Source organism: Cupressus sempervirens, chromosome 5, assembly GCF_028749045.1.
Source record: "Cupressus sempervirens isolate cs-2001-9-10 chromosome 5, ASM2874904v1, whole genome shotgun sequence".
Lineage (NCBI taxonomy): Eukaryota > Viridiplantae > Streptophyta > Pinopsida > Cupressales > Cupressaceae > Cupressus > Cupressus sempervirens.
Window position 1 is genome coordinate 700,234,719 of NC_143122.1, and position 27,704 is coordinate 700,262,422.

Consider the following 27,704-nt stretch of genomic DNA (forward strand, 5'->3'; position numbering starts at 1 on the left):
GTCCAAAGCATATCAAGTGATTTAGAAGACTTAAATGCAAGCTCGGAGGGATAGGAAATACTTTCAAGCTTACCTTGATCCAATCACTTGCTCTTTTAATGGTGCAAATTTCTCAAAACTAAGGCGTTTTGAGCAAAAATATGCCTTAGATGGGTTGAGAAATGAAGAAAACGCTCAACACTCTCCATTTTTTACTAGCCCAATGTGTTCTTTGGGTGATCTTAGGAAAAAACAACCATAGATCATAAAAACGACCAAGACATGCTCAAAATATGAGCATTTGAAGTCTGGAAAACCCGTTTTTGGAGGAAAACGCCCAAAAAAGTGAAGTTTTGAGAGCCAAAAACATGTGTTTTTGGGTTAAGCATTGCCACCTTTTGTGTGTTTGATAGAAAAAGGTCTTATGTTATGAAGTAAAACACACTTTTTGGTTAAAGCTCTCCAAATGTAAGCTGCAAGTGAAAAACAAGGTTTCCTTGTGCAAATGCATACATTATAATGCATGCAATTTGCTCCAAAATTGCTACTCTGTGTTTTTCATTAAGAACTTAGTGCAATACACACTTTTGGAGACCATTTACATGTTTTTGAGAGACATGCAATTGGGCAAAAAATTGCCACTTTGCCTTGGTGGGGTTTTAAAAGATGAAAACACATTTTCAAATGCGTGTAGTTTGGCCAAAACATGCCACTTCGGCTTAAAAATGGGTTTTTAAATATTACATACACATGCAATTGGGCCCAAAACTGCCATCTAGTGGATTTACATGTTATTAAAACATGTATTTTAAGTTAAAGAGTCATTTATGTAGCAATTTTAAAAGATGTATATGTAATGAGTTAGAAAAACCCCATTTAAATGCATTAATATATATAAAATAAGCTTATATATGCAACAACATATGTAAATGAGTAATATTTTCTCACTTACATTAATTAAATAAGTTTAAAATATGTAAATACATATTAAAACCCTACTTAATACATTAAAATGTGTTATTGCATATAAAAAGTCCATTTAAATTAATGCTGGGACTTATAATTTATTGGGAGTGGGTTTTCACATAGTGATTTGCATGTTGATGTATGCAATGTGTAATAAAAATCCCACTTTATGCACTTAAGTTGTTTCATATATTTATATGTAATATTTAACTATAGTTTTTATTAAAGTAACATGAAAAATAGTTTAGAAATAGGCTATTTTCATAAAACATAAAAAACTATGGTCAAAACTCAGAATGAGTTGAAATTTTAAAATGGACCATAAAATCCACTTTAAATATTAAATATAAATTTATATCGTGCAATTGCCAACAAAAAACCCACTTTTATGAAGTTTTTAAATAAAAATATGTAGTTGACCTGAAAAAACCCCACTTTTTCGGTTATAACTTGAGCTAGAAAACCCTAATTTGGACCGAAAGATCGAATAGAGCATGATTCCAAGGGCTATTCACCTAAGGCAAAAAAAAAAAGCAAGTACTATTTTACAACACATAGCAAGAAAGAAAAGATGTGAAAGTTTATCAAAAATCAAGTGTTTGCAGTGCGAGAAGTAAAACTCTTACCGACAAACAATTGGGGATAATCTTGATGGAAAACCTTTAAAAGAACGCATAGACAAGACTACATAAAGAACAATTCGAAGATAATGAATTGTTTACACATGCCTATGAATCCATGAGAAAATTCCTCAAGGTTGCCTCAATTTTGTGATGTCAAAATTGAGGACAACAGATAGCCGGGGGGGAGGGTTGATAGGGAGGGGGAGGGTTGCTTCATACTATACAAATAGAACATGAAATGCTACCTGCGAAATGAAGTCTCGGTATGATATACCAATTTGAAATGCTTACACATAGAAAAATTGAAACACAAACCAGAACCATTGAACATAATAACATAATATATACTCAATAGTAACTTTCATAAATCAAGATTCAAACATAAATCCAAATCATCAACAAATAACATTTATATTAGCTCTATCAAAATCAATTATATCATAATGATATAGATGATTACAATGAGTAGCATTATGCGTGATATGAATCATGTTCAATATAAAAAAAAGTACAAATCATCTCAAAATGACAAAATGTAGTGATGGGAAGCATCTAATCATCTCCCAAGCCAAAGTCCTCATCACTGGAACTACTAGAATCCTTACGTTCAGGCTCCACAAAAGGAACACCAACCAACCATATATCTGTTTCTGGCGCAATCTCATCCTCATCAATATGAGATGGATTCTTGGGCTCTACAATTCATCGTTTTGCTAGGCTCTCTTTGTACATGTATGTATTGCGATCTATGATATGCAACACATTGTGTACAACAACTAGCTTCACTGCTCTCTTAGAGATAAGTTTGTTTCTCTTAACAAAGTGGACAAAGAACCTAAGCACACAAGCACCCAATTAAAGGTAAGTTTGTTCCTCTTAATAGAGTGGATGAAGTAGCTGAGTGCCCAATTAGAGGTAAGTTTGTTCCTCTTAACAGAATGGATGAAGCATCCAAGCACCCAGGCATACAACCACCTAAGTACCCAAGTACTCCTAATGTCACAAGCCCCCAAGTACCCAAGTACCCCCGATGTCCTCAAGCATCCAAGTGTTGCGGTGACAGTTTTGGCAATGTTTGGGAGATGGGGGGGGTACTTGGGTATGCCAAGTATCGTCCTGGGATGTCTGTGCACCAGGTACTCCTGGGTTTTGGGCTGGGTGCGCATTCCTAGGTTTCATTGGCTTAACCATATGGCTACAAAATGGCTAAGGGAAGAGCTATTGAATTTGAAGGGTTGGAAGAAAGAGAAAGATTGAAGCTAAAATATGAAATTTTGGAAAAGGTAGAAAGATAGTTGAAGACCATAAGCTCCAGAGTTAGGAAAAAAGATAGTGAAAAAAGTGGTATCTTGCATCTTGAAAGATGAGTTTTTTCACTAGTTATTGCATTTGATAGCTTAAGGAGAAGCCAATATATCAACTTTGATAACATGGACCTTGAGAAACCCAAGAGTTTATACTTTGGCTTTGTTGAATGTATTGGCAATTTGGTCCCTATACCTTGTCACACAAAAGCCTTACATGAAACCAACAAAAAAATGAGTTGTATGGTTGAATTTTCCTCAAAAGTGCTTCAAATACTTCTAATATTGAAGCTATTGGTTTAATAGTTGATGTGTCCAAATTGACACAAAATGTATCAATGAGAGTAGAAGAAGAAACAAAATTTTGAAGAAGAATATGCAGAAGGAAGAGATTGATTTATAGGGCTGCATTTTATTTACTAGCTTCTCATGGACAAACTTTAGAAGAGATGTTAGGTCTCAGGAATGACCTAACAATGACAAATGTTAACTATTAAAAAATGAAAGAAAATATGAATCAGTTGTATAATGAAATCAAAGGAGGAAAGGTAAGGACTATGATAGAGGTCATATAGACTCTTTTGGAGTCCAGGCTTAATGCTATTATGGAACATGTAGATACAACATGGGATGAATACAAAGTGCTTTTGGATTTTTAATTTTTTATCAATCCCATCTAAATGGCTACCACTGGAATATCCACATAAAATGATTAGTTAGATGAAAGGAAAATTAAAGATATTGTATCAAACTCAGAATGTATACGAAAGCAACCAAGATAGATTGTTTTAAACAACCTTAGTAGCTACCACATGCCTCCTTTGTTTGACAAGAACAAGGATTTAGGACCCAACTTAGAATGGAAGAGAAAGTTTCAAAAAATCATGGATGTGTTGATGGGTGTTTATGACCATACCGACTTGAAATACATTACCAAGGTATCTTATCCTCTCTTGATAACGAACATGTGTATGTTAAGATTGCAAAATATCATACAATTGACTTGAAGGTTCTTCTATTTTAGTTCTTGATTGTGGATCAACAATCCTATGTTCAAGATGGATGCAACATTGTCTTATGACAATCCACTTTTTGAGGTTGATGTTGATCACTCACCTGAGTGGAGCTGAGCATAATTTACACTGTAGACACATTTCAATTTCCTATAGTAGTAGTTGGTAATGTTTCTATATCCACAAATAATGATGAGGATGTGGCTACATCCATTGCACTAACAGGTGTGGTCGATACAATTCGGATGAGTGCATAAGTTGAGAGCAACAAAGAACCACTCGTGGCACTAGGTTTTCTTGTAGCTATGTTGTTTGCATAGGTTGTTGGTGATCAATTAGATAAAAAAGGTTATATTTAGTACTGTGACTATCAACGTTTGACCAAGGTGGGAGTTGTTGATGTGAGTTTTGTTCCACTACAACATGCAAAATCAAATACTTAATATTTTGAGGAGAAGCACCAAATACTCAATCCTCTCTTGATATAAGGTCATCTCTCATGCTAAGCTTTCAACGTAAGATCATGAAATGAGCTCAAGGTTCTTTCTTAATCGTGGACTTCACTTAGTTTTATGGTGTGATATGCTGGTTATCACAAAGGGACTTACGTTATGCATTCAATGGATATCAACTCTTGCACTTCTAAAGATTTTTCTTCACAATATGCAAAGAAAATATAATTCTACTTTTTCTCTTCAACTTAGATTTAAACTTCTACTATGACTTCTACCTCTACTTCTAATTGTGAATGCAAGGAATCTTGGATGACTTGAACTTTACTAGGTGCAATCTCACCAATGGCTTTACCTACCTAGTGCAAGCTTTTAAGGAATATACAAATGATTTTCACATCGATATTCTCTCTCCAAACCCATAAACTGGATGCAAACGAAAAATTGAACATCAATTGAAGTGTAGTGTTTTCATCGGCTTACTATGCAAGGCACCCTTACCATCGGCAAGAGGCTAGTGGCCCGGATTTGTTCGAGTCCAACAAGAAAACATCCACAATAACTTCCATTCAACTAAACTACTTCAACATGAAACAAAATCTACTGCAAATGAAAGATTGAGGAAACCATGCAATACTTCAAAGCAATATTAATTAATCCACCATGAAGAACCAAAAACCAATTATTCATTACTTTGAAAGCATCATAGCAACAATTTGATCAAGTCTCTTTGTTACCTAGCCTACTCTAACTAATAGCTCTCTACTACCTCTAATCTCTAAGCTAATCTCCTCTTACAAATGACAAGGCCTTGGCATTTTATAGCAATTCCATATACAACGAAGGGCCAAGATCAATTCAAGATCAAGGGCCAAGATTTTTCTCACAAACCCTAATTAGGATTGTCAAATTTGCAACCAATTACTTGAAGGCACCAATTCACGATAATTTCAGATTGGTTTTGACATGAGTGACAATACACTTAAGTCATTTTCTTAGTTCATGCCAAACAAGTAATGTATGCTGAGCATAAGATGTCAGATGGTGTATGCCAAGCGAGATGTATATAGTATATGCTGAGTAACTAGTAAGTGTTGAGTCACTCAAGTGTCGAGCAGATAGTAAGTGTTGACTCATTTAGATGCCAAGTGATCAATGGATACCAAGTCATTTAGAGGTCGAGTTAACTGTTATAACATTGAAGAGACAGTGGATACCGAGCATCAAACACTTTAAGTGCCGAGTAAATAGTTTTGGACATAGTTGTTTGTAATGGCACAAACTTCTATATAAACTATTTTTGGGTTGACGTAAGGAAAGTTTTGCAATACTGATGATAAGGACGAATCTATATTGAGGATCCTTATATAGTACATGCGACCAATCAAATGAAGGGATGTTTTAAGCAGTAAAATGGGTGAATCACAATTATTGATTCACACCTAACCCTAAGTCACTTAGGTCTTCTTAAGGAGGACAAACCCTAAACATTGTATGGATGATAGAGAGAAGTTTGCATATTGCAAACAGAGCATTCATGGTGGCTAAGGACTTGTGAATTGAGATGCATTATAAAATCAGTTAGAGGAGAACAGAGGAAAGGAGTTAGAGGACAGAAGTGATACATCTGATCAGAGAGGATCAAGCACACATTAGGAAAGAGATGATCTGTTATCTAGCAACAAAGTGCTAACCGAAGGATCATTGGTGATACATTCTAGCAGGTGAATTAGTTAAATCTCTTAATAGAGTAGTCCTAACAGGTTGTTTTAAATCCTTTAACAAGTTGCTTACATCGTTGTAATTTAAGTCCCTTAATCAGGGACACTTCTAATAAGGTGTTGAAATCCTTTAACACAGTAAGATCTAACAATCTTGTAAGCCTTTAATAGGGCAAACCTTTCATAGGGCAGATCATAGTTTATGATCAAACATTGTAGCCTTCATTGGAGACACTTTATTTCTGCAGTAGTGGAGATTTGTGGATGCCATCCCCACGCTAGTTTTACCTTCTCATTGGAGGGTTTCTGGATAACCAAATATCTTGTGTCATACATGTGTTGAATGTTAGTTTCTTTCGTGCTATAGATCAATATGTTTAGCTAGCTATTTCAGTTTATATGCAAATTTTGAGATGGTTGTGTGGTGAATCAATATATGGTTAAAGTTTTGAAGGACTGATTCGCTCCCCCCTCTCAGAGTTTACTTTCCCTATTGTATTTCCAACAATTGGTATCAGAGCGTTGTTCTCTGGAAAGGAAAGCTTTGAAGCTTTGAGGAAAGATCTTGAAGATGGAAGTCTACAAGTTGGGAAAGATTATTGATAATCAGGTGATTGAAATCTAGCTTGCCCTACATCAGTTGAATGAAGCAAGAGATGAGTTGAAGCACTCATTAAAGAGAAGGAACGAGATGGCTATTGAAGAGAATGACACACAATACCAAGAGATTGACACTACTGAATTGTTTTTAGATGGAAACACAAGTGAATTTGATGCAACAGTTGTAGATCTGATGAAAAAGAATGGTGCCTTAACTAAAGAGGTCAAAAATCTTAAGATAGAACAAGAAGTCCAATTAGTATTTCTATGTGAGGTGACTGAACAAAAAAAGAAAGCTAAAGAAGACAAAGTCATGATTGAAGATGACAAAAGGATACTGACCAACATACTGGAAGAGAATACATTGGAGGTGAATAGGATTGCTCACATGCAATTGGAAACATTGAATCAAATGATGATTGCCAATCATGAATTGAATGGAAAAGATATTGAGAGCACAACACTGAAGTTGCAGAATGAACAACTGGGAAATGATGTAAAAAGAGAAAAAGAATTTGCTGAATGTTTCACCAGACCTAGTGAAGCCATCAAGTATTTTGAGCAATTGATGAGATCTCCTAGATCTAACAGTGGTAATATTGGATTGGGTTACACTAGTATTGAAGAAGGAGAATCATCCAAAAATGGTGAATAAAAGATCTACAAACCTACTTGTCATAATTGATGAAAGTTAGGTCATACAATAAATGTTTGCAGGAGCAACAATGAAAATCAGAATCCTAAGAAGAAATTCATGGGTAACTGTCACAAGTGCAACAAACAAGGACATCAGACACATGAATGCAAGAGCAAGACATCAAGCACACAAAGATTTAAAGGTTATTGCTACAACTGTAAGAAATATGGACATAGAGCATATGAATGTAGATCAAAGCCTAACTTACAGATCCTACAATTGGGATTACAATACAAGGTATAGTTGTCACTATTGTCAAGAGTAAGGACATGTTGCTGAAAATTGCATTAGAACACATTTTAGAAGTGACTGCAAAAAGATGGTTGAGTCAAACTACTTGTTTTAACTCTTTGAAGATTAGTCACATCAGCATAAATTGTCCAACAAAGTCAAAAGCACCTAGCAGTGAATTTGACAAAGGCAAAAGAAAGGTTGATGTTGAAGAAGTCAGAGAGCAGATGAGCAAGACATGGAAGAAGAAGGAAGATTACAACACATCAAGTTCAGATGGGGTCACTTCATCCAATGGATCAGTTGATCACACCACCCTCAATTAGGCAATTAAGAGGTATGTGTGGGACTGATATTTCAAAATTTAATTATACATCAGTTCCAAGGATTTAGTTTTGAAAAGATCATATGTGCATAAAGTAAGATGCAAAGTATTGGTTAGAACTTAGAAGAAATCTATAAGTTTTGATGTTGCTGCCGAGCTTGAAAAGTTTCACTGTGGTTGTCGAGTGAAAGTTAGTTGTTGTCGAGCTATCGAAGGTGATAGTGTTGGCCGAGCTTGCTGTGGTTGCCGAGTGTAGTAGGAAATTCATGGAAGCCGATTGAGTCAAAATTGCTATTGGAGCCGAGCTTACAATTGTGTAAGCATTGAGCATTAATTGCGAAGTTTTAAGGACTATATGGTTGATTCTTGATTCATTTGCAAATATTTGAGATTGAAGAGAGCACGAAGAGCTTAAGGCGAATTGGAGAAATTGATTCAAATGTTTGGAACTGAATTCAATTGATAGTCAACACTAGTCATCAGATTTTTCAAGGTATTTATCGTGTGCCAAGCTACGTTGTTTGAATTTATGCAAACCATAGTTAGTTGTTATGGTGTTTGGCTCTTCTGCTGCTATGGTTAATGAAGGGAAGGAAGTTTTGAATGTTCAATTGATAAGTAATGAAATCAAACAACCACATTTTTGGGTAGTTCCTGACATTGCATATAAAGGAGACTCATCTAGTGCGTTATCTATGATACCACCACTAGTTTTGATGATACAAGATGTAAGGTGTTGCTACACTTGTAAGGTTGGAAGCATTGGAGACATGGAAAAAAGAGACTTAAATGGAAAATTGTGTGAGAACGAAGTATTAAAAGAAGATTAAGCTTGTAAAGAAGCTCAAGGAACAATTTGGTGAAGGGGCAGAAGGAGATGAAGAGAAAGAAGATAATGAAGATGATGAAGATGCTCTTACCCAAGAGCCACTTACTCTCACACAGGGTCAAAGTGAAGACCAAGGAGAAGAAGAAGCAGAAATTGATGAAGGCGTCGAGGGAGAAGAAGCCAATCAAGCACCTGTTGCCACAGAAGAAAAGAAGAGAAAAGCAAAGAAGCCAGCAACAAGAAAAACGAGAAAGGTTGTGAAACCTACACAATAAAAGCCTACAATTCTTGTTACTAGGGCTAGCACAAGAGCTACTACCAAAAAGACTCAGGAAGTTCAGAAGCCTAAAGGCAAGAAAGCTAGCACAACTACAAAAGAAGATGAACCCAAGTAGGAGGAAAGAAGGAAATATATTGCCCCAACAGAATTAGACGAGGAAAGGATCGAGTCAGATGACAACAACCAATTCTAAGTGGTAAGTCATAGTCCCTCTTCTTATTTGGACAATTTGTGTGAAAATATCAAGAATAATGCCGATTTAAGTGGATTTACGCATGTTGAGTTTGATAAACTTGGGAAGTTAGATATGGATAAAGTAGAAGAGTGTATGTATGCCATGATGGCAACTTTCAAGAAGACTCCAATTGAGATTGCCAATTCTTTACCCAAGAGCCTATCTGATAGAGTTGAGCAAAGGTGGAAATATAGTCTCACAACAGAGAGAAACATTAGAGAGACTACACTTGCAAGAGTGATGCCAAACTTGGACAAGTCTGAGATGACAAAAGCTATTAACAATTATAAGGGAAGATTTGCTCCAAAGTATCCAGCCTTTAATATCTTACAGAACAAAATTGAAGCTGTTGTTCAGCAAAGCACACCGACAACACAAAAGGCTATTGAGTAGGCACCTATGGAAGTAAGTGAAGAAAAAGCACAAGAAGAGGTAATTGAAGTAACTAATGATGAATCTGTAATGGAAGTACATGGGGAAGGCACTACAGAGGCAATAGTTGAGGAAGAGAAACAACAAGATCAGTGTACCAAAAGTACAAATGTCGAGTGCCAATCTACAAGAAGATAAACTAAAGGTTAAGGATGTCTTTGACACCACCATTTAGAACATCAATCTCCTAACAGAGGAGGATATGCAGAAGATACTGATTGATACCATTGCCAAGGTACAACAATGCAGTCATCCTGTGTTGATGAGTGTGGATGAGATTGAGAAGGCATAATTGGCATTTGCAGGGGAGAAAACACAAGCATTATCCATTGCCTCCTCTCAATCTATAGAGGTGCAACCTAAAATGTCTATTGTAGTATATTAATCACATGTCAGCACTAAGGTACAAAATGTTTTAGTACCAACGATTACAATAATTGAGAAGGAAAGGACACCATTCCAAATAGGTAAGGAAGCCAGTCCTGCACCTACACCACAAGCACAAGGTGGACTAGAAATCAAAGAAAAGGAGAAGGATAGGACTGAAGATTCAATCTTGACTATGAAGCTAGAGGAAGTGATAGGAATACAGATATTGGTTACCTTACCAAACAGTGCTACTCCTACTCCTAGTCAAGCACTTCACAGGCCGAGTATGAAAGCTACACCATTGCAAGCATCAAGGCCAAGTCCCAACACATCTAAGGTTGATGAAGTGACATGTTATGGTGACATCAACTTAGATGGGGTGATTGAGTTGCCTAAGTATGATCTTACAACAATCGCAATAGAGCAAATGAGCATATTGTAGGATGCTCTAACAAAGAAAAAACACCAAGAACTGCTCAAAAGGGAGCATAGGCAGAAATAAGCACTTCATGACATCAAGGACATATTTCTTAATGCATTCAACCTACTTGCACCTAATGAAGCCAAGCCAATCATTGAGCAGTTGACAAATATTGTGGAAAAGATCAATGATGAAGACCTAGATTCCAATGTCAAATTACTGGAATGGTTTGGGAAGAAATTTCAAACAAAGTTGGAGGAACAAATATCTAGTGCCATTGCACTACACCATGTTGAGTTAGCAATCAAGATTGAGGGTGTGAAGAAGATGTTGACCAAGCTGTGTGATGTTCCCTTGTTCACACAAGAAGTACAGAGACATATTGACTATCTGGAGGGAGATTTGAAGAAAACAGGTAACATTTTACAACAATCTCTTAGTCAAAGTCAATCTCATTTCCAGAATTTATTATCAGCAGAAGGTCAATTAGCAGCTTTAAATGCTCAAGATGCAAATATTAGGGCTACACTGATCAGCATCCAGTCCATGTTAAACCCTCACATAGAGATGTTACACAAGGAACTAGCCTATGTAGAGACATTGTTGAAGAAAGATCCCCAACTTTCTACACATGAAGGCTTATTTAACCTTGCTGTCGAGTTAGACATACAGATAAAATCTCTGAAGTAGCATTAGACAACTGGGATGCATCATGGAAGATAATGATGGACGTCCATAAATCCTTTTTGGACAAACACACAATTTGTGTACAACCCTTGACATACGTGTCAAAAGGGGGAAAATAGAAATAGAGCGATCTACTCAGTAGGAGTATTCAGTTTCAGATTCAGAACAGAACAATCAGCTTAGGGGGGGTTGTAGAATTTTTGAGGTATGACTGTTAAGTCATAAGTCTTGCAAATTTTGAAGTTTTGAAATTTTGTATAGAGATTATCTGAGTTATGCACAAGAGCTAAGGATATTCATGCTTGAACAAGTGTTTTTGCCACTCATGTCAAAGGGGGAGATTGTTAATCTCAGATTGGTTTTGACTTATGAGTAACAATACATTTAAGTCATTTTCTTTGTTCATGTCCTACAAGTAATGTATGCCGAGCATAAGATGTTAGATAGTGTATGCCAAGTGAGATATATATAGTATATGTTTGAGTAACCAGTAACTGCTGAGTCACTCAAGTGCCAAGTAGATAGTAAGTGTCGAGTCATTCAGATGTCGAGTGATCAATGGATGTCGAGTCATTCAAAGGCCGAGTTACAGCATTGAAGAGAGTGGATTTCGAACATTAGACACTTCAAGTGCCAAGTAAACAGTTTTGGATATAGTTGTTTGTAATGGCACAAACTTCTATGTAAACCATTTTTAAGCCGACATAAGGATTGTTTTGCAATTCTAGATGATAAGGATGAATCTATATTGAGGATCTCTATGCAGTACATGCAACCAATCAGTTGAAGGGATGTGTTAAACGGCAAAATGGGGGAATCACAATTTTTGATTCACACCTAACCCTAAGTCACCTAGGTCTTCTTAAGGAGGACAAACTCTAATCATTGTATGAATGGAAGAGAGAAGTTTGCATGTACAAAGAGAGAATCCATGGTGGCTAAGGACTTGTTATCACCATAATTTGCACCCTAAAATTAAGCATCTAAATACTTAGAAATTTTGGTGAACATGGGAACAATCACAAGTTTGTGGATAAACTATGCAAGTGATTGAACATCCGGATTCTAGGCCGGTTCCTGTTGAATGCTATGTGATGCTCCACCTATACTACGAACTTATGAGGAAAAGAGGAAGGAAGTACGAAAAAATGATTATTTAAACTAGAAAGGTGATGCACCTAAACAATAATGAAGGATTTGACATTTTAAAACACAATGATGTGACATTAATATATTATGAAATACAACTTTGATGAAAATCTCTGCATAAAAAGTGTTTCAGAAAAAGGCCTTATTGAATAATATCAAAAGATATAAACTATAATCAATATTATTTCATAAAACTACACAACTTATGACCTATGCGTAATGATTTTACAAACACATATAGGTGCGAAAATGAGACATAAACTTAAAGGTCCTTGATAGAACACAGAAAATAAACATCAATCACCAGCCTTGCACACAACAATGAGTCCCAAAGTAGATCCACATAACTGTATTATGCCTTCAAAGGTCAACAAACATCAACTTCAGAGATACAACTCAGAAAAATGAGTATACAAAAGACGATAAAATGTCACAATAGTCTATTCTCCTTTCAAAACTGCATCCCCCTTTTTGTATTACAGTTTCAAAATACTAAATACAAAACTCTTGGTCGAAATCAGGAAATCAGGGTACAAAAATGGAGTCAAAACTTATCAAAAATATGACTCATTGCTTAACAACTGCACTAAGTCATAATGAAACCCATTGCTTGTGTCAAAATCCCCAAAAATGCTCTAACTGGCCATAAAGACCTCCAAAATGCTTGGTCAAAGTCTAAATTCGACCCAAATTGAAATCCCTACAATCCCTCCTCATAATTCAAAAGATTTGAAGTACTAAGTCTTCAGCTCCTCTTTCCCCTCTTTCTCCTCCTTTAAACACATGTCACACTTATCCTAAGTGTTGGAGATAGTAATATAAGGAACACACGTTGATAAAGATTTGCAATTTAAACAAAAATATAAAATAGTTTATAAAGTCACTATTATATATTTTTATTTTCATATGATTTGCAAAAAAAGAATAGCGTTTAAAAACACTTATAACCCTTGGCATATACAAATATTGAAATGAAAATGGGAAATAAAACCCACTTAAGTTCCCTACGGATTTCAAATTTCATGCAATGGAGAAAAGGAAATTTATTTTTGCATTTTTGCATTGCATGGAGAGAGGGGAGTCGGCTAGGGTTTGTAAGCTTGCTTGAAGTCAACATTTTTCTCTTGCTGGGCACATTTTTGCTGTATGAAGCCGCCATGGAAGTTGAAGGTTGTATTTCTGCATTTTCTCTTGCTGTTTGCCATGATTGGAAAGACATTTTTGGAGGTAACATTTCGCTTTGATTTGAAAAGGCACGTTTTTTCTGTATGAAGCCGCCATGGAAGTTATTTTCAGTGATATCTTGCTGCTGTTCGATCATTTTAAGCCGCCATGGAAGGTAATATGTTGCTCTCATTTGAAGGGCACATTTTTCATGAATGAAAGATGTATTTGCTTCGCTTTGCTTGCCATTCTGTGCTAAACCGGAAGCACGATTTTTTAATGTGCATGAGTATTGTTTTTGAAGCAAAATTCTGGGCATTTTTCACTTTCCCTGTTGAAATGCCGCCATGATCTTACTAATGCTGGAAGCACGATTTTTTTCATGCACATGCCAGTATTGTTGTAGAAGCAAAAAAGAAATTCTTCATACAAGGGTTTGCTGCTCTGATTTTTAAGGCACGTTTTTCCTGTTAAAAAAAAAAAAAAAACCTTGCTTAAAAACGTTTTCTGTTTCTCCTATCTCTTATACATGGTGTGCATGGTTTTTTGGGCATATTTCATGTTAATGCCGCCATGAATAAGCTTATCTTTCTATTGTCAAATAGACAACATTGAAGCTGTCTGCAGGGTTTTATTTTTTTGAATGAAGAAACAATGTTTCTTCTGTAGTCATCATTTTTTACCATATATATGGAGTTGTCTTCATGACTGGAGATAGTCAGCAAATATATTTCTTCTAAATGCAATTCTTCAAAAAACCCGAGTTGGGTTTTTTACCTTGCTACTAGAAATTGTTGCTTTCTTTGCTATTAGCAACCTTCCATTTGTTATAACCACAAAATCTTCCTGTGGTTTTTCATTACATGCTGCCATGAGATGTTTGCTGGAACTTCTTGAAGAGTTTTACATTTCGATTTTATCACTCACGTGAGGGCTTTTTTTTCCATTTTCTGGGTATAGAACGGTACATATTTGTTGCCTTTGTTTGCCTATCAATTCAAAGTCGGCAATAGAACTAAAAACCCACACAAGAATATAGGAATTCTGAGTCATTGGCTTGCAGATCAAAAACAAATCTGCACTAGTAGTTGTTCATTACATCTCAGAAAGAAAGATGAGAATCGATGTCATGAATATCATTATGAATCTGCATATCAGTTATGAGTCTGTTCATCAGTTATAAATCTGTACATTGGACATGAATTTGTATGTGTTCGCTGAATCTTTACATACAGAACTGTAGCTGCTCCTTCTCTTTGAAGTTAAAATTCATCTAACCTTCAACTGATTCCTTCCAGTTCCATATGTTTTTTTTGTGCTGTATCTCTCCTGCTAACTCGTCTTTAAGAGAGAAAAAATGATGATGGTATTTGAGATCTCTGTTTTGTTATTGGTTTTGTCCTTATCATCCTGTAGTTGCTCATTATGTTATTTGATGTTTGGCAGGGATTTCAAAAATGTTGATTACGATTTTAAAAAAAAAAAATTGTTAATTGAAATCTGTTTGTTGTTGATTGTTTATTGTTTGTTGCATTACCCTCCATTTTTTGAGCTGCTCCAAAATTTTTTGTCTTTAGCATATTTTACTTTACTTCTGGAAATTAGCTCTTTTACTGTAGTAACGTTCTGTGGTGTCTCCATACTTGATCCTTCCTGCAGCAAGCTATGCAATTTTTTGTCATATTCTGAAACAACTCTTTGAGTGTTGAATTATCTTGTTTTGTAATACTTGAAAAGGATTCCATGAGGTTCGAGCACGGGCTCGTGACACTCATAAATTACTCCTTTGTGATTTGTATTGTTTTTATATGTATTCAGAATAAGAGAAGTATGACATGTGCGGATATGTAGTTGCGGATAATCAGTCATTGCTTAGATCCTTAAGCTCTAACTCCATTCTTTTATGCAAGAGAACGAGAAAGAAGAGCTCCTAGATCGAGGGCTGGATCGGAACCATCAGCAAAGAACACTTAACCAGTCAAAGGCTCAAAAGGCAATGACTGGTTATCGCTGACTCTTTTTTTCATATGTTATGCCTTTCTTTATTGTCAATATGTATAAAAACAGTAGTTAGACTCACGGCTTGTGTGAGATACTTTACTTTCAGCATTTCATTCTTTTGTAAAATATCAATTGTATATTCAAGAAATGAATGATACAAGGACATTTATATTCTTTCAAATATCAAATGAAAAGTGCTTTTGGCAAATAAAAATTTCAAGATTGAATTTTAACATGTGTTAAAATTAACATCTTTGGCGACCTCTTGTTGTTGGTCTGCTTGCTAGACATTGGATCAGTAGCCTTAACAATCCATTGGGCATAGAGTCTGAAAATAAAATGCATCCTAGCACCTAGACCTGACACAACGCGACTTCTAAAGTTGCTGGTTGAGTTTTGAATGCATGTACGTGAATTGAATAGGACTTAAAACTCTTATTTAGCTGACTGATATGTATGGCCAAATTCAAGTAACAGCTTAGAAGCAAAACTTTTATAATCTGGCCATCTTATTGATGTATGGATGAATGGGTGGGTTTGAATGAATGCATATGAATAGTAGATATGTGGATATGCATGTATGTATGTTGGCAGCAGGACTTGATTTGTTGCAACATTATGTATGTGTGTATGCATGTGTTTGCTAGGTATGTGTATTCATTTAAACACATGTATTGATGCATGCATGAGTGGGATGGGCGAATTATGAAAGCTTAACAACACAAACCAGCAACTTGACCAACTTAAAACTTAAAGAAAATAGGAAACTACCCTAGGAAAGAAAACAAAAACTGACAAGCGTTTGGACAGCACTTAGAAAAACTCAACTAAAATGCAGATGCACTTATTGAAAACAGGAAAACTAACCTAATATATACAAGATAGGACTGATAATTCATACCTCAAAACAATGCTTGAGGTGGATTCCATTAATTGGAATTGGCAGCACATCACCCTCCATATTAGACGCTGGAACGCATTATGTTCTTTGCATTGAGTAACAATAAAGGGACCACTCCAGAAGTTATCAAACTTCGTATGCTTGCTTGGCTTGCTTTTCAACACGTCCCATTTTAACACAACATCTCCCTCATCAAAAGGTTTAGAAGAAGCTTTCTTATCAAAAGCCCGCTTTGTTTGAAGCTGATGATATTCAATTGTTTCCATAGCTTTCTTTCTAGATTCTTCTAATTCTATTAGTTCTGCATATTTTATGGCCATAGGATCTTCTCCCTCAAACATTTGTAATTGATGCACAATATCTAAAGGTAGAAGTTCAACAGATAATGGTAACTGAGCTTCCTTCCCATAGACCAGCATGTAAGGAGAGTTTCCTATGGATCTTTTAGATGTTATACGATCTGCCCACAATGCAACCTTTAAACGAGAATGCCAAACTCGTTGATTATCTTCCATGACTTGTTTGATAATCCTTATTAGATTTTTGTTGTTGCACTCAGCCAAACCGTTCCCCTAAGGATAGTAATTTGAGGATGTACTTAGGTAAATACCATTTTTTACAGCCCACTCTGTAATTTTCAAACCAACAAAAGCCAAAGCATTATCTGATATTATAGATTCAAGTATACCAAATCTGGTAATTATATCTTCATAAAAAGTCAAAACAGATAAGTCGGTTGCATCCTTGAAGGGAATGGCCTCAGTCCACCTTGTAAAATAATTTGTTGCCGTGAGTACCCACCTATTTTCAGCACTGGATGGTGGATTGATTGGTCCTATGAAATCCAATCCCCATTTAATGAAAGGCTGATCAATTTGAATTGGCTGCAAGGGCATAGCTGAAAGCTTCTCTTTGCTTGCAAAAAGTGCACACTTGACACACTTTTTACACCACGCATAGCAATCTTTAAATAATTTTGGCCAATAGTAACCAACACGCATGATTTTCCATGCTGTAGTTCTAGTCGCAAAATGACCTCCCGAGTCTCCATCATGAAATTCTGTAAGTACTCTTTCCACTTGATCAGAGTCAATACACTGTAATAATACACCATTGATATCTTTTCTGAATAACACATCATTTAATAGAATATAAGGAATAGACTGTAAACGAAAATATCTCCTCTTGGCTCTATCCAAATGTAATGGACATTCACCAGTTTTCAAAAAATGAGTCATATCATGCACCCAACCTTTATTTTTTGGTGGTTTACCAGCTTGAATATCATCGCTGTTGAACAAAACAACAACTGTAACTACATCCTTTTCATCATTTGGACCTATTGCCATTTCCTCACACATTCCCTTACCTCTTATCAGTTTTGTGACGTTGATATCCACATCAAACTCTATGACTTTAGTAATCCATCCAGCTGGTTTGTCATTCAAATCTTTACTTAGCAAAAATTCCTTTACGCTTGGATGGGTTACCAAAATGTGCACTTTATTGGCAGCAACTAGGAGCTTCAATTTTTTCAAGCTGCGTACTACTGCAAGCACATGTTTTTCCACAAATGTATACTTGGTTTCATAATCAGTTAGAGATTGACTAAAAAAAGCTATGGGCTGCTCATAGTTGTCATTATTCTTCTGTACCAGCATTGCAAAGATGTTGTCAATGCTACCAAAAGTGTACAAAATGAAATCTTTAGCAAAATTTGGACTAACAAGAGTTGGTGAGGTTGATAATGCCTCCTTGATGGCTTGAAAACTTTCCTTCCCCCTCTTTAGTCCATTTGAACTCTATGTTCTTCCTTAACATTGCTATTAATGGCTGCTGCAATCTTGCGATATCTGGAATGAATCTTCTGATAAAATTTATCCTTCCTAAAAAACTTTGCAAACCTTTCTTGTGATTAGGTAGCGGTAATTCCAGGATAGCTTGCACTCGTTCGGGATCAACAGTAACTCCTTCTTTGGACACAATATGTCCTACTAGCTTACCTTAATGTACTATGAAAATGCTCTTTTTTGGATTTAGGGAGATACCAAACTCCTTGCACCTTTCAAAAACTTGCCTTAAGTGAAGTAAATGTTCAGCTGTAGATTTACTAAAAATTGTCACATCATCAAGATATACCAATAAAAAATCATAAAGTAGACCTTGAAATGTGTGCTCCATTGCTTTCTGAAATGTTGCACCAGCGTTAGACAACCCAAAAGGCATCCGTTTGTAGGCCATAGTACCCCATTTTGTTGTGAAAGCTGTCTTGAATTGATCAGCTTCATTTACACGCACTTGGTTATAACTAGAATAATCGTCCAAGAGGGAAGACCTTTTAGAACCAGCTACCAGTTGAAGAATCTGCTCCATAGAAGGTAGCAGATGGCGATCTTTGAGGGATGCCCTATTGAGATCATGAAAATCTACACACAGCCTGATCTCACCATTCTTTTTCCTTACTGGAACTAAGTTTGACACCCAAGACGTGTGTTTGATTGGAAAAATGATCCTTCCTTCAACAAGCTTAGTTAATTCCTTGATCATTAGTGGTTCCAGCCTTGGATTTATAGGTCTTTGTTTTTGTCTTACAGGTTTCAAATTTGGGTCCAAATCAATTGTGTTCCACTATTCTTGGATTAAAACCCTTCAAATTAGAATACTGCCAAGCAAAAACTTCTGGAAATTCTTGACACAACTCTTTAAATTGCTGTTTTTCTTCAGCTAAACAAACTTTTCCAACTTTCAGACATTTGCCTTCCACTATTTCGAGCTCTTCGAAATGATCATCTTTCACCTGCATCCCAACTTTTACTTTCTTCAGCTGATCATCACTGTTGAAATTGGACTCTAATGCAACTAGTCCTTTTGGAATTTTATTATTTTTTAGCTGGATAATCTGATTGTTATATTGCTGTTTTAATTTATTCTGATTTGTAACAGCAAAGTGCTCTTCCTCTAACAAGAAGGTTAGAATCTGCTCATCCCTATCAAAAACTTGCCAATTGACATCATTATCAGGTATAGATGGCCGGATAACCAGCTTTAGATGTGCCTGTACCTTCTCTCTTTTAATATCCTTCACTGGATTAAACTGAGCCCCAATAGTAGTTAGTCTATCTGCATATTTATTTTGAGTTCTAGGCACTGAAATAACATTAAAGGCATTGAAATCTTCAATTAAATCCCATACCTTGTTCCTGTAGCATTTTAAAGCATGGTTTTTTGCAATACTTAGGCCTCTAACTTGATTTACCACTAACTCACTATTGCCATAAACTTTCACAAGGCTAATACCATGTTTCCTTGCCCATTCAAGACCAACTATCAAGCCTTTGTATTCAGCTATATTATTCGTACAAGAAAAAGCGAAATGGAAAGCTGAGTAATACCTTTCTCCAGAAGGCGATATAAGCATAGCCCCTCCTCCAAAACCATTTTTACTACGAGAGCCATCAAAATACATTTCCCACAACTCATTTTGCTGATTGGACAATTCTGCATTTCCCTTTTCCAAATTAGGAATCGTTGCATCTAGCTCATGAATGACATAATTCCCCATGCTTGCTTCCACAACCTTGTCAGAAGGATTGTGAACAATATTTTCTTCTGCCCATTCTCGTAACAAAACTTTAGGAATACTGCTATTTTCATAGCTGTCATGAATGACAGCAGCTGGATCGCCCACGCTCATTATCTACTGCTGTTGCATCTGAAATTACATTTATAGTGCTAGGACAATATGGTTCTATATGATTTTTTGCCAATCTTTCAGACTTAATGGTAACTTTTGTCCAATATCGAGTCCTAAACAACATATGAGACCAGTCTGCAAACTGATAACCACCTATTTTGGCTGTGAAATCTCTTGAAAAACACATGGCAAAGTATGGGGGTAAGTCAATTACGCAAATATCTTGGGGAACAACAAATTAGGACAAGCATGAAGTGTAAGATCTAACCCCTTAATGATCCCTAGAGTATTTACTGCTGTTCCATCTAACTGGACAACACCTTTCTCTAAAGGTTGGTATTTGAGTCCTAACTTATCAGCTATGTCTTTGGGCATAACGAAATTGCTGGCACCACTATCTACCATGCAATGTTGGACTAGTTTATTACCTACAATCACTGTTAAATAGAAAGGAGGGGGTTTAGGGTCTTTGACTACCTCATTGCTTGATATATTGTTGCTGTCTTGTGGATGATTTGTAAGCACACTGCCTCTTACTGCTGTTGCAGATCCACTTTCACCTTTTAGCCCTTCCAAAGCAACTTACAACATGTCCTTTTTCCCTGGAATTGCCAGCGTGTCCCATACTGAAATATTCACGTTTAGCTTCTTCATACTATCCACAATATTAAATGGTACAGTAGGTTTTGCCTTTTGGTAAGGTTGTTCCATATCACGATCTGCTTGTAAATAAGGCTGTACTTTTGATGCAACAGGTGGATTCTTTTGTAGCACGTGTATTTGTGGAGTGGATACCTGTGCAACTGCTTCACCTTTATTGTTTTCTTTAACTGGTATTTGTGATGCATCAGCTACGTTACCAGCTGCATTGTTGGGCTCAAAAGCTCTCTTTTTAGTTCTGGTGTAAACAACAGTTGTAGGGTCATCCATATTCACACCACAGAACTCTTCCCCTTGCCAATTTAAAAGTCCAGTCTCATTTGGATGTTGATTCTGATGTGGAACAGCGTCATCACGAAGTGCATCTTGCTGAGCCATTGGCGTATTCTGTACCATCAATGCTTGGTTGATCACACCATTTGCACATGTACTTTGATTATGTGGCTGATTGCATGGAAAACACCACTCATAATCAACAACAAGATTGTTTTGAGCAAGTACTATATCCTTTGAAGTACTAGTTGCAGTGGGATTATATGGTTGAAATGGCCTTGAATTTACATTCTGCCTATTTCCTTGGTATCCTCCTTGATAATTCTGCTTATAGCCTTGATACCCGCTTTGGTTCTGCTGTTGGAAATTATTATTTGGCTGGTAAGGCCTTGAGCTTTGGAATTGTTGCTTCTTAATATTTATCAACTCATTACCGAATGTTTGTAAAATACCTTTGATTTCATGTAAATCATTCGGTTGAGCTGACACACCACTTGCAGCTGTTGTTTGTTGTGAATTTGGAGCTGGTAGTGCTGGTGCTAGTGGTATCATTGCTAATGGGATCTCTTGTAGTGGTACTGTAGGCTGTGTAACCGGCGCCACAGGGAAAATAGGCATTGGTGGCCTTGGAGCTATCTGACCAGCTTGTATCAAATTATTCTCTGCTCTAATAGCTAGCTGGTAAGCTGCAGGTAATGTATTGCCACCCAATGTTTGGATCATAACAGAAATACTGCTATTAAAAGCCCTTAAATAATATAAGAACGCATGTTCAACAGTAGGCCTTATTGTCACAAGAATTCTTTCCCAAGTTTTTTGAAATCTAAAATTAAAATCAGAAACTTGCTCATAAGGTGCTCTCTGAATGGTGGCCAGCTGCTAAACCAGCGATAGATGATCAGAATTATCTTTGAAAAATTCGCATAGTGCTCCACCAAGTTGATCCCAATTTGCTATTGATCTTGCAGCTAATCTTCTATACCATTCCAAAGCCTTTCCTTTGAAAGGCGCCGCTAATAGCCTCACAGCAACATTATCTTCCGTAATATGATGTAAAGTACACAGGTTTGCAACATCTTGACTGTGCTCAGAGGGGGTAACTTGATCTTCTCCTGAGAAATAAGACAGGCTTTTGAGGGCTGCCACTGGTATATCATCATGTTGAGCCAAGTTTAAAGGACTGCCTTGATTAAAAGCAGCAAAAGCTGTAGCCATTTGAGCCGGTAAAGTTCCACTTCTTGGTATCTCGACTTGAGCAGCACAAACTCTTGCAGTAGGAGGTGTTGAACATGCTCTCCTTGTGTAAACAAGAATTTCTTGGATTTTATCAAATGTCCTTTTTCCTCTTCTATGAGGAGACAACTCTCTGTATTGAAAGTTCTCTGATCTTCTTGTGTGTCGTTTCATAAAAACGATGCAGCACCGATCCTTCTAATTTTTTACCAATAGAGTCGCCAACTGTGCTGAAAGAAGTGTGAGTGCAAGCTTGAATAGTAAAACCAGCAAAAAAAAAATAAAAATAAAAATGTTATACTGCCCCACCGAGCGTGCCAAAAACTGTTATCACCAGAATTTGCACCCTAAAATAAAGCACCTAAATACTTAGAAATTGTGGTGAACATGGGAACAATCACAAGTTTGTGGGTAAACTATGCAAGTGACTGAACCTCCGGATTCTAGGCCGGTTCTTGTTGAATGCTATGTGATGCTCCACCTATACTACGAACTTATGAGGAAAAGGGGAAGGAAGTATGAAAAAATGATTATTTAAACTAGAAAGGTGATGCACCTAAACAACAATGAAGGGTTTGACATTTTAAAACACAATGATGTGACATTAATCAATTATGAAATACAACTTTGATGAAAATCTCTGCATAAAAAGTGTTTCAGAAGAAGGCCTTATTGAATAATATCAAAAGATATAAACCATAATCAATATTATTTCATAAAACTGCACAACTTATGATCTATGCGTAATGATTTTACTAACACAATAGGTGCGAAAATGAGACAAACTTAAAGGTTCTTGATAGAACACATAAAATAAACATCAATCACTAGCCTTACACACAACAATGAGTACCAAAGTAGATCCACATAACTGTATTATGCCTTCAAAGGTCAACGAACATCAACTTCAGAGATACAACTCAGAAAAATGAGTATACAAAGGACGATAAAATGTCACAATAGTCTATTGTCATTTCAAAACTGCATCCCCTTTTTCGTATTACAGTTTCAAAATACTAAATACAAAACTCTTGGTCGAAATCAGGAAACCAGGGTACAAAAAGGGAGTCAAAACTTATCAAAAAGATGACTCACTGCTTAAAAATTGCACTAAGTCATAATGAAACCCATGACTCATGTCAAAATCCCCCAAAAATGCTCTAACTGGCCATAAAGACCTCCAAAATGCTTGGTCAAAGTCTAAATTCGACCCAAATTGAAATCCCTACAATCCCTCCTCATAATTCAAAAGATTTGAAGTACTAAGTCTTCAGCTAATCTTTCTCCTCTTTCTCCTCCTTTAAACACATGTCACACTTATCCTAAGTGTTGGAGATAGTAATATAAGGAACACATGTTGATAAAGATTTGCAATTTAAACAACAATATAAAATAGTTTATAAAGTCACTATTATATATCTTTATTTTCATATGATTTGCAAAAAAAGAATAAGTGTTTTAAAACACTTATAACCCGTGACATGTACAAATATTGAAATGAAAATGGGAAATAAAACCCACTTAAGTCCCCTATGGCTTTCAAATTTCAGGCAATGGAGAAAAAGAAATGTATTAGTTTGAATACCCTAAAACTGATTTCATTTGCATTTTTGCATTGCATGGAGAGAGGGGGGTCGGCTAGGGTTTGTGAGCTTGCTTGAAGTTTGCATTTTTCTCTTGTTGGGCACGTTTTTGCTGTATGAAGCCGCTATGGAAGTTGAAGGTCGTATTTCTGCATTTTCTCTTGCCATTTGCCATGATTGGAAAGATGTTTTTGGAGGTAACATTTCGCTCTGATTTGAAAAGGCACGTTTTTTCTGTATGAAGCCGCTATGGAAGTTATTTTCAGTGATATCTTGCTACTGTTCGATCATTTTAAGCCGCCATGGAAGGTAATATGTTGCTCTCATTTGAAGGGCACGTTTTTTGTGAATGAAAGACGTATTTGCTTTGCTTTGCTTGCCATTCTGTGCTAAATTGGAAGCACTATTTTTGAATGTGCATGAGTATTGTTTTAGAAGCAAAATTTTGGGCATTTTTCACTTTCCCTGTTGAAATGCCACCATGATCTTACTAGTGCTGGAAGCACGATTTTTTTCATGCACATGCCAGTATTGTTGTAGAAGCAAAAAAGAAATTCTTCATACAAGGGTTTGCTGCTCTGATTTTTAAGGCACGTTTTCCAGTTTTTTAAAAAAAAAAAAATGCTTAAAAACGTTTTTTGTTTCTCCTATCTCTCATACATGGTGTGCATGGTTTTTTGGGCATATTTCATGTTAATGCCGCCATGAATAAGCTTATCTTTCTATTGTCAAATAGACAACATTGAAGCCGTCTGCAGGGTTTTATTCTTTTGAATGTAGAAACAATGTTTCTTCTGTAGTCGCCATTTTTTACCAGATATATGGAGTTGTCTTCATGACTGGAGATAGTCAGCGAACTTATTTCTTCTAAATGCACTTTTTCAAAAAATCCGAGTTGGGTTTTTTACCTTGCTACTAGAAATTGTTGCTTTCTTTGCTATTAGCAACCTTCCATTTGTTATAACCACAAAATCTTCCTGTGGTTTTTCATTACATGCGGCCATGAGATGTTTGCTGGAACTTCTTGAATAGTGTTACATTTCAATTTTATCACTCACGTGAGGGCTTTTTTGCCATTTTCTGGGTATAGAACGGTACATATCTGTTGAGCCTTTGTCTGCCTATCAATTCAAAGTTGGCAATAGAACTAAAAACCCACACAAGAATATAGGAATTCTGAGTCATTGGCTTGCAGATCAAAAACAAATCTGCATTAGTAGTTGTTCATTACATGTCAGAAAGAGAGATGAGAATCGATGTCATGAATATCATTATGAATCTGCATATCAGTTATGAGTCTGTTCATCAGTTATAAATCTGTACATTGGACATGAATTTGTATGTGTTTACTGAATCTTTACATACAAAATTGTAGCTGCTCCTTCTATTTGAAGTTAAAATTCATCTGACCTTCACCTAATTCCTTCCAGTTCCATATGCTTTGTTTGTGCTGTATCTCTCCTGCTAAGTCGTCTTTAAGAGAAAAATGATGATGGTATTTGAGATCTTTGTTTTGTTACTGGTTTTTTCCTTATTATCTTGTAGCTGCTCATTATGTTATTTAATGTCTGGCAGGGATTTCAAAAATGTTGATTACCATTTAAAAAAAAAAATTGTCAATTGAAATCTGTTTGTTGCTGATTGTTTACTGTTTGTTGCATTACCCTTCATTTTTGTAGTTGCTCCAAATATATTTGTCTTTAGCATATTTTACTTTACTTCTGGAAATTAGCTCTTTTACTGTAGTAACGTTCTATGGTGTCTCCATACTTGATCCTTCCTGCAGCAAGCTATGCAATTTTTTGTTATATTCTGAAACAACTCTTTGAGTGTTGAATTATCTTGTTTTGTAATACTTGAAAAGCATTCCATGAGGTTCGAGCACGGGCTTGTGACACTCATAAATTACTCCTTTGTGATTTGTATTGTTTTTATATGTATTCAGAATAAGAGAAGTATGACATGTGCGGATATGTAGTTGCGGATAATCAGTCATTGCTTAGATCTTTAAGATCTAACTCCATTCTTTTATGCAAGAGAACGAGAAAGAAGAGCTCCCAGATCGAGGGCTAGACCGGAAGCATCAGCAAAGAACACTTAACCAGTCAAAGGCTCAAAAGGCAATGATTGGTTACCGCTGACTCTTTTTTTCATATGTTATGCCTTTCTTTATTGTCAATATGTATAAAAACAGTAGTTAGACTCACGGCTTGTGTGAGATACTTTATTTTCAGCATTTCATTCTTTTGTAAAATATCAATTGTATATTCAAGAAATGAATGATACAAGGACATTTATATTCTTTCAAATATCAAATGAAAAGTGCTTTTGGCAAATAAAAATTTCAAGACTGAATTTTAACATGTGTTAAAATTATGTAACAGTAGTTAGAGAACAGAAGTGATACATCTGATCAGAGAGGATCAATTACACATCAAGAAAGAGGTGATTTGTTATCTTTCAGTAGAGTGCTAACCGAAGGATCATTACTGATACATTCTAGCAGGTGAATCAATTAAATCTCTTAAGACAGTAGTCCTTATAGGCTGTTGTAAATCTTTTAACAGGGTGCTTACATCATTGTATGTTGAAGTCCTTTAATTAGGCACAGTTCTAACAGGGTGTTGAAATCCTTTGACAGGGTAAGATCAAGCCTTTAATAAGGCAGACCTTTCACAAGGTAGATCATAGTTTATGATCAAACATTGTAGCCTTCATTTGATACTTTATTACTGTAGTAGTGGAGATTTGTGGGTGTCATCCCTACCTTAGTTTTACCTTTTCTTTGGAGGTTTTTTGGGTAACCAAATATTTTGTATCATACATGTGTTGAATGCTATTTGCTTTCATGCTTTGAATGAATATGTTTAGCTAGCTATTTTAGTTTACGTACAAACTGTGAGATGGATGTGTGGTGAATGAATTTATGGTTAAAGTTTTGAAGGACTGATTCACCCTCCGCCTCTCAGAGTCTACTTTCCCTATTGTGTTTCCAACAGTTACTACGCAAGGCACCCTTACCATTGGCAAGAGGCTAGTGGTTAGATTTATTCTAGTCCAACAAGAAAACATCCACAATAACTTCCATTCAACTAAGCTACTTCAACATGAAAAGAAATCTACTCCAAATGAAAGATTGAGGAAACCATGCAAAGCTTCAAAGCAATGCTAATTAATCCACCATAAAGAACCAACAACCAATTATTCATTACTTTGAAAGCATCATAGCAACAATTTGATCAAGTCTCTCCATTAGCTAGCCTACTCTAACTAGTAGCTCTCTACTACCTCCAATCTCTAAGCTAATCTCCTCTTACAAATGAGACTTGGCCTTCTATAGTAATTCCATATATGACGAAGGAGAAAGATTTATTCAAGATCAAGGGTGAAGATTTTTTCCCACAAACCCTAATTATGGTTGTCAATTTTGCAACCAATTACATGAAGACACCAATTCACGGGCCAATAAGAAAATGACAATTATTTTGATAGCCAATGAGAAAATAGGACACTTGGCATGATTTGATTGATTGTGCTTGAAATTGGATTTTCCAATTGGAGGAGGCAAACCATTACCACCTCATTATCCTTATGTTGTGCTTGGAGCTTAGCTTGTAGAAGGCTTTTGCTAAAATTGCAGAAGTATCTCTCAACATTTAGAATTTTCTCCATCCTTTGAAATTTACTCATGGCATTGGCTCGAATCACCTGCATCTTTGTGATCTTGTGAAGGTAAGTGCACCAAGTTGTTGTGCCAAAAGGGGGATATAAGTGGCCACTTTTTTTTTTTCTTTTTTTTTGGAATCAACAATTTCTGAACTTCAACAAGAATTTGAAAATAGTTATGCTCAAAATTTTAAGATATGAAAAAAATTATAAGTA

General features: G+C 36.0%; 1 long non-coding RNA gene across 2 annotated transcripts in view; it reads left to right on the forward strand.

Moving 5' to 3' along the window:
- The window catches only part of LOC149557915 (uncharacterized), a 145,734-nt gene that overhangs the window by 89,118 nt on the left and 28,912 nt on the right, over positions 1 to 27,704 (forward strand). The window contains exon 3 of one of the 2 annotated variants that reach the window (XR_016352423.1): positions 25,862 to 25,942. The exons of the other annotated variant lie outside the window; for it this stretch is intronic. This is a non-coding gene — a long non-coding RNA (uncharacterized LOC149557915). The remainder of the gene's footprint in view (positions 1 to 25,861; positions 25,943 to 27,704) is intronic. 2 annotated transcript variants of the gene reach the window in all.